The following is a 10,935-nucleotide window of genomic DNA, read 5'->3' as shown; positions in this document are numbered from 1 at the left end:
GGGGCTCACAGGCTATTAGAAATTCCTTCAGAGTAGCGTCCCACATGATATATACATTTTTGTTACCAGCCATAATGCAGTCCCTTGGACTTAGGAGAGACACAATCAATTAAGCATGCTACAAGTGTGTTAAGATTAATTAAACTTGAGGACATGAGCTGCTATATGATATGTGCGTGAAATTTAAAAATTGCCCTCATTAATATTAAAGTAGCTGTTTTGCATTTCTATCAGAATTGAGTAGAAGTTAGTTCAAAATTTCAAAATTAAATTTCACTGACTTTAAATAATTTTCCTGTAGCAACATCAAGTAATAATGAAAATGAGATCTGATATAAATTGTTTTCACCTTTCATGAGAGCAATCTGATAATATCTACAAAATTTGTATACACTTGAACATAAACATTCACATCTAAGAATTTATCCCTCCAAAAATTTTTAATGTACATAAAAATGTAGCTAAAATCATATTTGAGTTTTTCTTTTTGATAATTTTTGTTTTAATTAGTTATACATGATAGTAGAATACATTTATGCACTTTGATATACATAGATGGAGTATAATTTCTCATTTTTCTGAGTGTACATGTTGCAGAATCATATTGGTCATGGAGTCACATATATACATACAGTAATAATGTCTGTTTCATTCTACTATTTTTGTATCTCCTTTTCCCTCCCCTCTCCTTTCATCACTTCCCTCTATCTAATCTAAGGTAATGCTATTCTTCCCTAGTGCCCCCCACCTTATTGTGAATTAGCATTAGTATATTAGAGAAAACATTCAGCCTTTGGTTTTGTAGGATTGGCTTATTTTGCTTAGCATAATATTCTCCAACTCCAACCATTTACAGGCAAATGCCATAATTTCACTCTTGGTTAAAGCTGAGTAATATTCCATTGAGTATTTATACCATATTTTCTTTTTCCATTCATCAATTGAGGGACACCTACATTGGTTCCATAGTCCAGCTATTGCAAATCCAGCTGCTATAAACATTGATGTGGCTGCGCCACTATAGTATATCCTTTGGATATAAACCAAGGAGTGAGAGAGCTGGATCAAATTGTGGTTCCATTCCAAAATTTCTAAGGAATCTCCACACAGCTTTCCACAGTGGTTGCACCAATTTTCAGTCCCACCAGCAATGTATGAGTATACCTTTTTCACCACATCCTCACCAACATTTATTGTTGCCTATATTCTTGATGACTGCCATTCTGACAGGAGTGAGATTAAAACTACTCTAGTAGTTTTGATTTGCATTTCTCTAATTGCTAGAGATGTTGAACACTTTTTCATAAATTAATTGGTCAATTGTATTTCTTCGTCTGTGAAGTGTCTGTTCAGTTCTTTAGCCCATTTATTGACTGGGTTATTTGGTTTTTTGGTATTAAGTTTTTTGAGTTCTTTACATATCCTAGAGATTAATGCTTTATCAGAGGTGCATGTGGTAAAGATTTTCTCCTAATCTGTAGGTTCTCTCCTCACATTATTAATTGTTTCCTTTGCTGAGAAGAAGCTTTTTAATTTGAATCCATCCCATTTATTGATTCTTGATTTTACTTCTTGCACTTTCAGAGTCTTATTAAGGAAGTCAGATCCTAGGCTGATGTGGTAAAGATTTGGACCTTTTTTATTCTATTAAGTGCAGGGTCTCTGTTCTAGTGTCTAAGTCTTTGATCCACTTTGAATTGATTTTTGGGCAGAATGAGAAATAGAGGTATAATTTCATTTTGCTACACATAGATTTCCAGTTTTGCCAGCACCATTTGTTGAATAAGCTATCTTTTCTCCAGTGAATATTTTTGGCACCTTTGTCCAGTATGAGATAATCATATTTATGTGGGTTCGTCTCTGTATACTCTATTCTGTACATTTGTCTACAAGTCTATTTTGGTGCCAATATCATGCCGTTTTTTTTTTTGTTACTATAGCTCTGTAGTATAGTTTAGGTCTGGTATTGTGATGCCTCCTGCTTCACTTTTCTTGCTTAAGGATTGCTTTAGCTATTCTGGGTCTCTTATTTTTACAAATAAATTTCATGATTGCTTTTTATATTTCTATGAAGAATGTCACTGGAATTTTAATAGGATATGCATTAAATCTGTATAACGCTTTTGGTAGTATGGCCATTTTGACAATATTAATTCTGCCTACCCAGGAGCATGGGAGATCTTTCCATCTTCTGAGGTTTTCTTCAATTTCTAGAGACAAATGACCTACCTAAACTGAATGAGGAGGTCATACATGATTTAAACAGATCAATTTCAAGTAATGAAATAGAAAATGCCATCAAAAGCCTACCAGCCAAGAAAAGCCCAAGACCAGATGGATTCTCAGCTGAGTTCTATAAGACTTTCAAAGAAAAATTAACACCAACACTCCTCAAAGTATTCTATGAAATAGAAAAGGAGGAAACCCTTCCAAACTTATTCTATGAGGCTAATATCACCCTGATACCAAAACCAGACAAAGACACATCAAGGAAAGAAAACTTCAGACCAATATCCCTGATGAACATAGATGCAAAAATTCTCAATAAAATTCTGTCAAATCACATACAAAAACATATTAAAGCTTTTCCGCCCGCTCCGCCTACCCCTGAGCGCCTCCAAGCTCGCTCTGAGCTCCAGGCTCCTGCTAAGCTAGCACTGCCGCCGTCTCCTTTGAGTCACCATCATGATTATCCACCAGGATCTCATCAGCCTTGATGAGATGTTCTCCGACATTTACAAGATCTGGGAGATTACGGACGGGCTCTGCCTGGAGGTGGAGGACAAGATGGTCAGTAGGACCTAGGACCGAGGGTAACGTTGATGACTCGCTCATTGGTGAAAATGCCTCCGCTGAAGGACAGGAGGGCGAAGGCACTGAAAGCACCGTAATCACTGGTGTTGATATGGTCATGAACCATCACTTGCAGGAAACCAGCTTCACAAAAGAAGCATACAAGAAGTACATCAAAGATTACATGAAATCAATCAAAGGCAAACTTGAAGAACAGAGACCAGAGAGAGTAAAACCTTTTATGACAGGGGCTGCAGAACAAGTCAAGCACATCCTTGCTAATTTCAAAAATTACCAGTTCTTTATTGGTGAAAACATGAATCCAGATGGCATGGTTGCTCTCCTGGACTACCGTGAGGATGGTGTGACCCCATATATGATTTTCTTTAAGGATGGTTTAGAAATGGAGAAATGTTAACAAACTTGGCAGTTACTTTGGACCTATCATCTGTCATCATAACTGGCTGCTGCTTGTCATCCACACAACACCAGGGCTTAAGACAAATGGAATTGATGTCATCTTGAGCACATTTATTTTGACCATGATTTATTTGGAATGGAGGCATTGTTTTTTAAGAAAACGTGACATGTAGGTTGTCTAAAAATAAAGTGCATTTAAACTCAAAAACAAAAAAAAAAAAAACATATTAAAAAGATAGCGCACCACAATCAAGTGGGATTCACCCCAAGGATGCAGGGTTGGTTCAACATATGGAAATCAATAAATGTAATTCATCATATTAATAGACTTAAAAACAAGAATCATATGATCATCTCAATAGATGCAGAAAAAGCATTTGACAAAATTCAGCCCCCCCTACATGTTCAAAACACTAGAAAAACTACGGATAGTAGGAACATACCTTAACATTGTAAAAGCTATTTATGCTAAACCTAAGACCAACAGAATTCTGAATGGAGAAAAAATGAAAACATTCCCTCTAAAAACTGGAACAAGACAAGGATGTCCTCTTTCACGTCATCCTTGAAAGTTTAGCCAGAGCAATTAGACAAAAGAAAGAAATTAAAGGGATACAAATAGGAAAAGAAGAACTCAAACTATCACTATTTACTGAAGACATGATTCTATATCTAGAAAATCCAAAAACTTCCACCAAAAAACTTCTAGAACTCATAAATGAATTCAGCAAAGTAGCAGGATATAAAATCAACACCCATAATCAAATGCATTCTTATACATCAGTGATGAATCCACTGAAAGAGAAATTGGAGAAACTACTCCATTCACAAAAGCCTCAAAAAAAAAATATCTGGGAATCAATCTAATGAAAGAGGTTAAAGACCTCCACAATGAAAACTACAGAACACAAAAGAAAGAAATTGAAGAGTTTTTCTTTTTATTTCTGTGATGCTTCCTGGAAACTTGGGCGACCAGTATTATATTTAGTCAGTGTACTTCCTTTAGCTTAGGGAACACATTCTACAGAGGAAAACTGCTTCCAGGATCCCTAAATTTTCATTTTCAAAACTCAAGAAGAAACGAAATTTGACCCTTTAACAAAGATTGGAAATTTGTATGGCTTTTAGTAGTTATCAATGCATAGATATTTTAGGACTATGCCTAGATTTTTAGCAACTGCATAAATGAACACCTAAAGATGTAATTTTGACCTGTGTTTTAATTTCCCACCCTAATTTCATCTTGTACCTGACATTTGTTCTCTTTAATAAGCAAGATAAGTTTTATCAGATTTTGGAAGAAGTAATGAAATGCAAGAAGGCACAGACCAATGTTCTGTGCTACTACTTTATCAGAGCAAGTTGACAGAAAAGTGAAGGTTAAGGTCCCTCAGGGAGCTGCTAAGCACACATGGGGGAGACAGTCTGATGATGGAGGAGAAGTGAACAAGCTGGGACCCCTGTTTACTGGACAAGGGGTGCAGTTGTGATTGTTTCAGCTCTTCCACCTGCAGTCTAACTGTAGAGAAGGGGAGTAGCAAAGATCTCCTAAGAGCTCCTGGAACAATCCTCCTTTTCCTGCTGGTGAATTACAGAGCTGTCTCTAAATATCTTTGAACTTAAGTTAGGCTAAACTGTGCATAAATCCCTATCTCCGTGGCCATTTAACTCCAGGTCCAGTTGTACCAAGGATCACACTTACTGATATTTTGCACCCAGGCCCTATAGGTAAGGCCTGGCCACCATGGGAGGAAGGGTAGTATATAGTTTTGGAGACATCAGCAGCATACAGATTAAAAGGGATACACAAGAAGACCATCTTTAGACTCATTTAATAATTGCAAAATGATCTAAATTTGAAAATAGCTTTCTGTTGCAGAGAAGTAAAATTCTCTAAAGGATTTATATTAGAGCAGTGCTAATTAACCCCCAGAGCTAGTTGAGAGTGTTGTTTCATGCTGTTCCTGAGAAAGAACCTCTCTCGGGGCACCAACATTTTCTTTCCAGTCTCTGAGATTCCAAAGTTCTCTGGAGGTAGCCTATGCAGTTACTCTCTGGTTGCCACCCCAGGACAAAGGCTATAGAAAATTTCTCTGTATTCCTCTCCAGCAGCTTAGCACATAGCTCTGAAATGAGTAGAAAGCAAGTGGAGGCAGAACAAGATTCAGGGGAATCAGTTCAGGAATTTCACGACTTGATAAAACTAAAGAATTATATGGACTCTGAATGGATCAGTATACATGTATGCATAACTTCAATTTCCCTTTTTTCTTTATCCCACGGGATAAGGGAAGAAGTTTCAATAGTTACAGAAGGTACAAAATTTCAAAGCCATAGCCTTGGGGACAAGTACCTACATTTCCCTTGTGTTGCACAATATTGAAGTAGAGAAGGCTACATGTAACTGTAGAAATATTAAACTGCCCTTTGGCTGAGGGCCTTTTTTGGGAAGGAAAAAGAAGACAAAAATCCATTAGCATAGCTGTTTGGGGAAAAGAGAAGATAATTTGATGGAGCCCTAGGAAGACAAAAGATCAATTTATGCAACCAATATTATTTACAAGTGAGGAAAAGAGGAAGTAACTGTGGAGTTAAATTTAAAAAGGTGAATAGGTGCCCAAAAGAGAAAGGGCACTAGAGACATAAAAATAGGAAGAAAGAAGGCCAAAAGAGTAAATGATCAAGCATAGGTCAGGAAAAACAGAGCATAGACATTGGTGAATGGGAATAGTTAGATGAGAATGAGGCTGGAGAGGGCCAGGCCATGCAAGGCCTTTTTACCACACTAAAGACTTTTGACTTAATGTCTTAGGCAGGTAGATTCAAGGAACCACCGCAACCATGTACTGAGATATAACTAGAAGTCACAGGAGTATAAAAGTACAGAAGCACAATGTGCTGCCATCAAGCTAGAGCCAGCCATTTCTTTGCAAGGAAGTATCTGAAACAATCTTCACTGTCCCAAACCCAGCATACAGCCCAGAGCTTCCAGTCTGAACACTGACATTTACTCCCTATGTGTATAGTTGTCTAATCGCCCTAAAACTCCCTATTATGGTTTGGGTATGAGGTGTCCCTCCAAACCTCCTGTGTTAATGCAGGAATATTCATAAGTAAGAAGGATTAGATTTGAGAGCTGTTAACTCAGTCAGTCCATCCAAGCTTAAATGGACTGACTGGGTGGTAACTGTAGGTAGTTGGGACATGGCTAGAGGAGGTGGGTCACTACAGGCATGTACTGGAAGGGTGCATCTGCTCTGTGGCCCCTTTCCCCACTTCTGTCTCTATTTCCTGTCCCTACTATGAGCTGAGCAGGTTTTCTCCAATGGGTCCTTCAGCCATGATGAGCTGCTTCACCTTGGTCCCAGAGCAATGGAATCATCTATCTTGAGAGTGAGATCTCTGAAACTGTGAGCCCCAAATAAACTTTTATTCCTCTAAATTGTTCTTGTCAGGTATTTTGGTGAGAGTGATGCAAAAACTGACTAAAACTTGGAGTGTTTTTATTTTTTTGTTGCTGTTGTTTTTATTTTTAAACAGGACCTCACATACACTAGGTTGGTACTCTACCACTGAGTGACATCTCCAATATTTTGCTTATTTCTTTTTTCTTTTTTTTAAAGATAGAGAGGGGAGAGAGAGAGAGAGAGAGAGAGAGAGAGGATTTTTTAATATTTATTTTTTAATTTTCAGCGGACACAACATCTTTGTTTGTATGTGGTGCTGAGGATCGAACCCAGGCCGCACGCATGCCAGGCGAGCACGCTACTGCTTGAGCCACATCCCCAGCCCCTTATTTCTAATTTGAGACAGGTCTCACTAAGTTACTGAGGTTGGCCTCAAACTGTAGTCTTCCAGTTTTAGTTTCCCATATAGTTGGAATTACAGGCATGCACCACTGCTCTTACCATGTTTGCATCCTCTAAAGTAGGAATATTTAGATCTATTTCAGAGGGTTGTTGTAACAATTAATGAATTGTTAAGGTACGTGAAAACACATAACCCATTGCTCAGAATATACATACTTAGCGAAAACTATTTTCTTTTTCCCTTCTTCTGTATTTTTATATATGACCATAATCCTACTGGAATGAAATTCTATCCCTTCCACCTATTCAAATCTGACTTGATTTGTTTATTCATTTATTCATTAGTCCATTTAATCAGTGATGGTTACTAAGTGCATGTCACATGCCAGGAAGTGTGATAGGGGGTTGAAGATGAATATGGCAGTGCCTATCCTACTGGAAAGGAGAAATAAATAAATACACAAAGGCAATGTAAAAATAATATGAAATCTTCCTTGACTGCTCCAGTTGTAAGTGATTAATCATCTCTCTGATTCTTTATGCTACTTTCATCACTTATGGCAAAATTACCTTGAAATGTAGTTAACTTTTCAAGTGGCTATGATTCATCTCCCGAACCGAACGTAAGTTCCATCAGGGCGGGTACCATCTCTCATCATTTTTGCATTCTCCTCAGTGTCTTGATCATGTGAATACAACAAATACCTGTTAAGGATTGTGACAAGATGGAGAAGCAGGACCTTATTTACTCACACAGTTAAACAAGCAAAGTCCTATCATTAATACACCAGTACTCTGCTTCCTCCCCGCACCCATTGTGGCTTATTATGGAATTACTGCCAAGAGAAGCAAGGCGCACATTGTAACACATTATAAATTTGCATCCATAAAGCTCATGTGTCTTTTCCCTTTCCCTACTCCTAAACTTCAACCTTTCTCAATTCTACAGTCTCACCTGTACCCAACTTATATTCTGCAGATGGGTGACCAAGCTTTTTTTTTTTTCTTTTTACAAGAAAGTAAAAGCATTGGAGAAACATTTCTCAGACTCTCTTCTGAATATCACTATACACTCATTTGTATGTCTATGTTTCTTCCTCCCCATCTTTTTTTTTGAAGTGTGTAATTAATATTACTTCTATGGATCTGATTTTCTTCTCATTCAGATAAATCCTAAGTTTTCACTTATTCTTCCCTATTCCAGGCCCAACACTCAGTATTTTAAACCTTTCTTTTTTTTATCAGCTACTTCCTCAAAACAAATAAGTATGTTCAAGATTGTCTAAATAATTAAAGATAAAGAAAGATAATGAAGGAAGGGGAGGAAGAAGAAAAAAAATCTGTTATTGATTGAGTCTCCTCCACTAACTACCTTTTCTCTGCTTTCTATGCATAATGCAGCTTAGGCCTTTATTTTGTGTATGTGTGTGTGTTTGTGTGTGTGTGTGTAGTGCTGGGGATTGAACCATGGCCTTGTGCATGCCAGGCAAGCACTCTTCCAACTGAGCTAAATCCCCAGCCCTGCAGGTGGCCTTTCTAACCACTTTCTCTAAAATTAAAAAATGACTACAGTTTCCATGCAAAAGTCTTAGAAAACATGTTTTACAGGCATTTTTTATGTCTGCATTTTTCTTCATCATAATTTTAAAGGTGATTTTTTTTCATCATAGAACTGAATCATCAATTACTTAATACCTTAAGTTGAACATTAAGGTTGTTTCCAATTTCTTTTAAATGTTTTTTTTAAAAAAATGCCATGTTGAATACCTGTATATGTACTCTTTTGTGCCTTTCTCTGATACTGTCTTTAATAACCAAAGCTATTCTTGACCAGAGACCCCATTGTGGATAGGCTTAATATATTCACAGCTAACCTGCTTTGGAAGAGTTCACTCAACAGCTATACCTCTTTCCCTGACATTTACTCTTCAGCTCACTGAAGACTGGCTTCCATTCTCACGGCGCTACTGAATCGATTTGCAGTGTCCTCCAGTGTCAGGTTTCTAGATTGGTCTCACCAATTCCTCTAAAACATGTGGCACCATCAACAATTCCTTCTTACCCCTATGATACTTTCTCTGCTTTTTTTTCCCTATCATATTACCATCCCTTGATTCATCCTGGTCTTTGTATGCCTCCACCTTCCAAATCAGTTTTTTCCACATTGCTTGTGCCTCTTGTTAAAGTTTTTAAGCTATCCTTAACCTATTTTTTTAATGGATTTTGTCTTTGGGTAATCTCATCAATGACATATTAAACACTTCAAAACAAATAACTCCTCTATCTACCTCTAGTCTAAACATGATTTCCCTTTGTCCAGGCCACTACATTCAAACACCAGTGGACATTGCCTTCAAACTCTTTATTTCCAAAACCAAATTCATTATCTTCTCCCAAAATTTGTTCCTTTCCCTGCATTTGATACCTCAGCTATGATGACTCTATGATAGTTCCTTGTTGTCCAGGCTAGAAATCTTAGCGCCATCTCTACTTCTAGTCATCCATCAAGTCCTACCCCTTTTTTCCTTACAGTTCTTCTTCCCTCTGAGCTGTGAATGTCATAACTTGCACAATGTTAATTATGTAGCACTTTATGTAGCACTTTATGCTCTGAACTGGGATTGGCTTCTCCTACTCTCATACTTTCTATTTCTTTCTATAACCTATGATCCTATGATCTTTTAGTCTATGTCATGTCCACACTGGGAACTGGGTTTCTATTCCCAGTCCATAACACAAAAATCCTATTTGATAAGATGAAAGAGATAAATTACTTAATTTGTTTACACATTATAAAAATTTGTTGAATTGAATAAATGATTGAATGAATGATAGCATCATGCTCCTTGGCCAAATTCTGAAGTAGGAAGTATATCTTTGGTCTCCACCTTCCTTTTCCACATTTCTTCTATTACTCCTTCCTCCAAAGTACTCAGATCTTTCATGTGGGCCCTTCTGTCTTGTTACATGAAGAAATGACCTAATTAAACACTTTCACTATGAGATGGGTAACAGCTCTCCTAAAAATATTTTTCTGTTGAGGAACCAATGGGAGAGCATAATTTAATCAAAACAAATGAGTGACAAGTGAAAGGCATTATGGGATTTATCAAAGGATTTTGCAGCCATCTCATGTTGCCTGTGTATAGCAGAGATAGAATCCCCACATGATATAACAATAACTAAACTTATTTTGGTTTGAAAAATAGACTAGGGTAAATTCCAACTCCATCATCCACTCTATGGAAACCATGGTCTTAGCTCATCCTCTTGTTTGCCCTCTCAGTAACATGGGCTGTGTGTGCTAATCAGTGGAAAGGTGGCCACTCCCTGAGAGGTGAAAACAAGGCTGCATTCCCCTGGACTAAAATGGCCCTTCTGATTTGGGCATGTCAATAAGCCATATATCTCAACCTCAGAAACTCTCATGTTTTTTTATTCAATAGTTTAAAAGGAGAGGAAAAAGTTTCAGACACACCAAATCTACACACAGTTTTTGCATTAAGTCATTAAAATCCTTCTTCAAAGCTTTGCAGGTACTTAAGTGGATTTAAAAGAAAAGTGAAGGACAGTTTGTATTTCAAGAATTACATAATTCTCAGACAGCTTAGTGCATGTTTTTTCTTTTCAAATTCCCAGTGGCCCCTGGCTTTATGTGGAGAATAATGTGCTCACAGTAATGCTGGTAGGCACAGCAGTTTCCCATTTTTTCAGGCCGCAGGACTCCTCATTACACACAGCTAGGATAATGTTCTACATTGACACACTGGGCTCTCCCCAAATATCACTACATTCATGCAACACATTGTTTCACTGGTGAAGAAAGAAGAAATTTCAGAGTGGGATCAAGGAAGCAAGAGACTGGTCTTTTGAAGTGCTGTGACTTCATTTTATAAACTGGATATCTCAATCC

At 37.5% G+C, this 10,935-nt stretch overlaps 1 pseudogene; it reads left to right on the top strand.

The window, feature by feature from the left end:
- Positions 1-2,685: 2,685 nt before the first annotated feature.
- LOC143396748 (translationally-controlled tumor protein-like) lies at positions 2,686-3,377 on the top strand (annotated as a pseudogene).
- The last annotated feature ends 7,558 nt before the right edge of the window (positions 3,378-10,935 follow it).

Source organism: Callospermophilus lateralis, chromosome 4 (genome assembly GCF_048772815.1).
Source record: "Callospermophilus lateralis isolate mCalLat2 chromosome 4, mCalLat2.hap1, whole genome shotgun sequence".
NCBI lineage: Eukaryota > Metazoa > Chordata > Mammalia > Rodentia > Sciuridae > Callospermophilus > Callospermophilus lateralis.
Note: the sequence above shows the minus strand (reverse complement) of the source record. Positions and strands in the feature narration are given on the sequence as shown.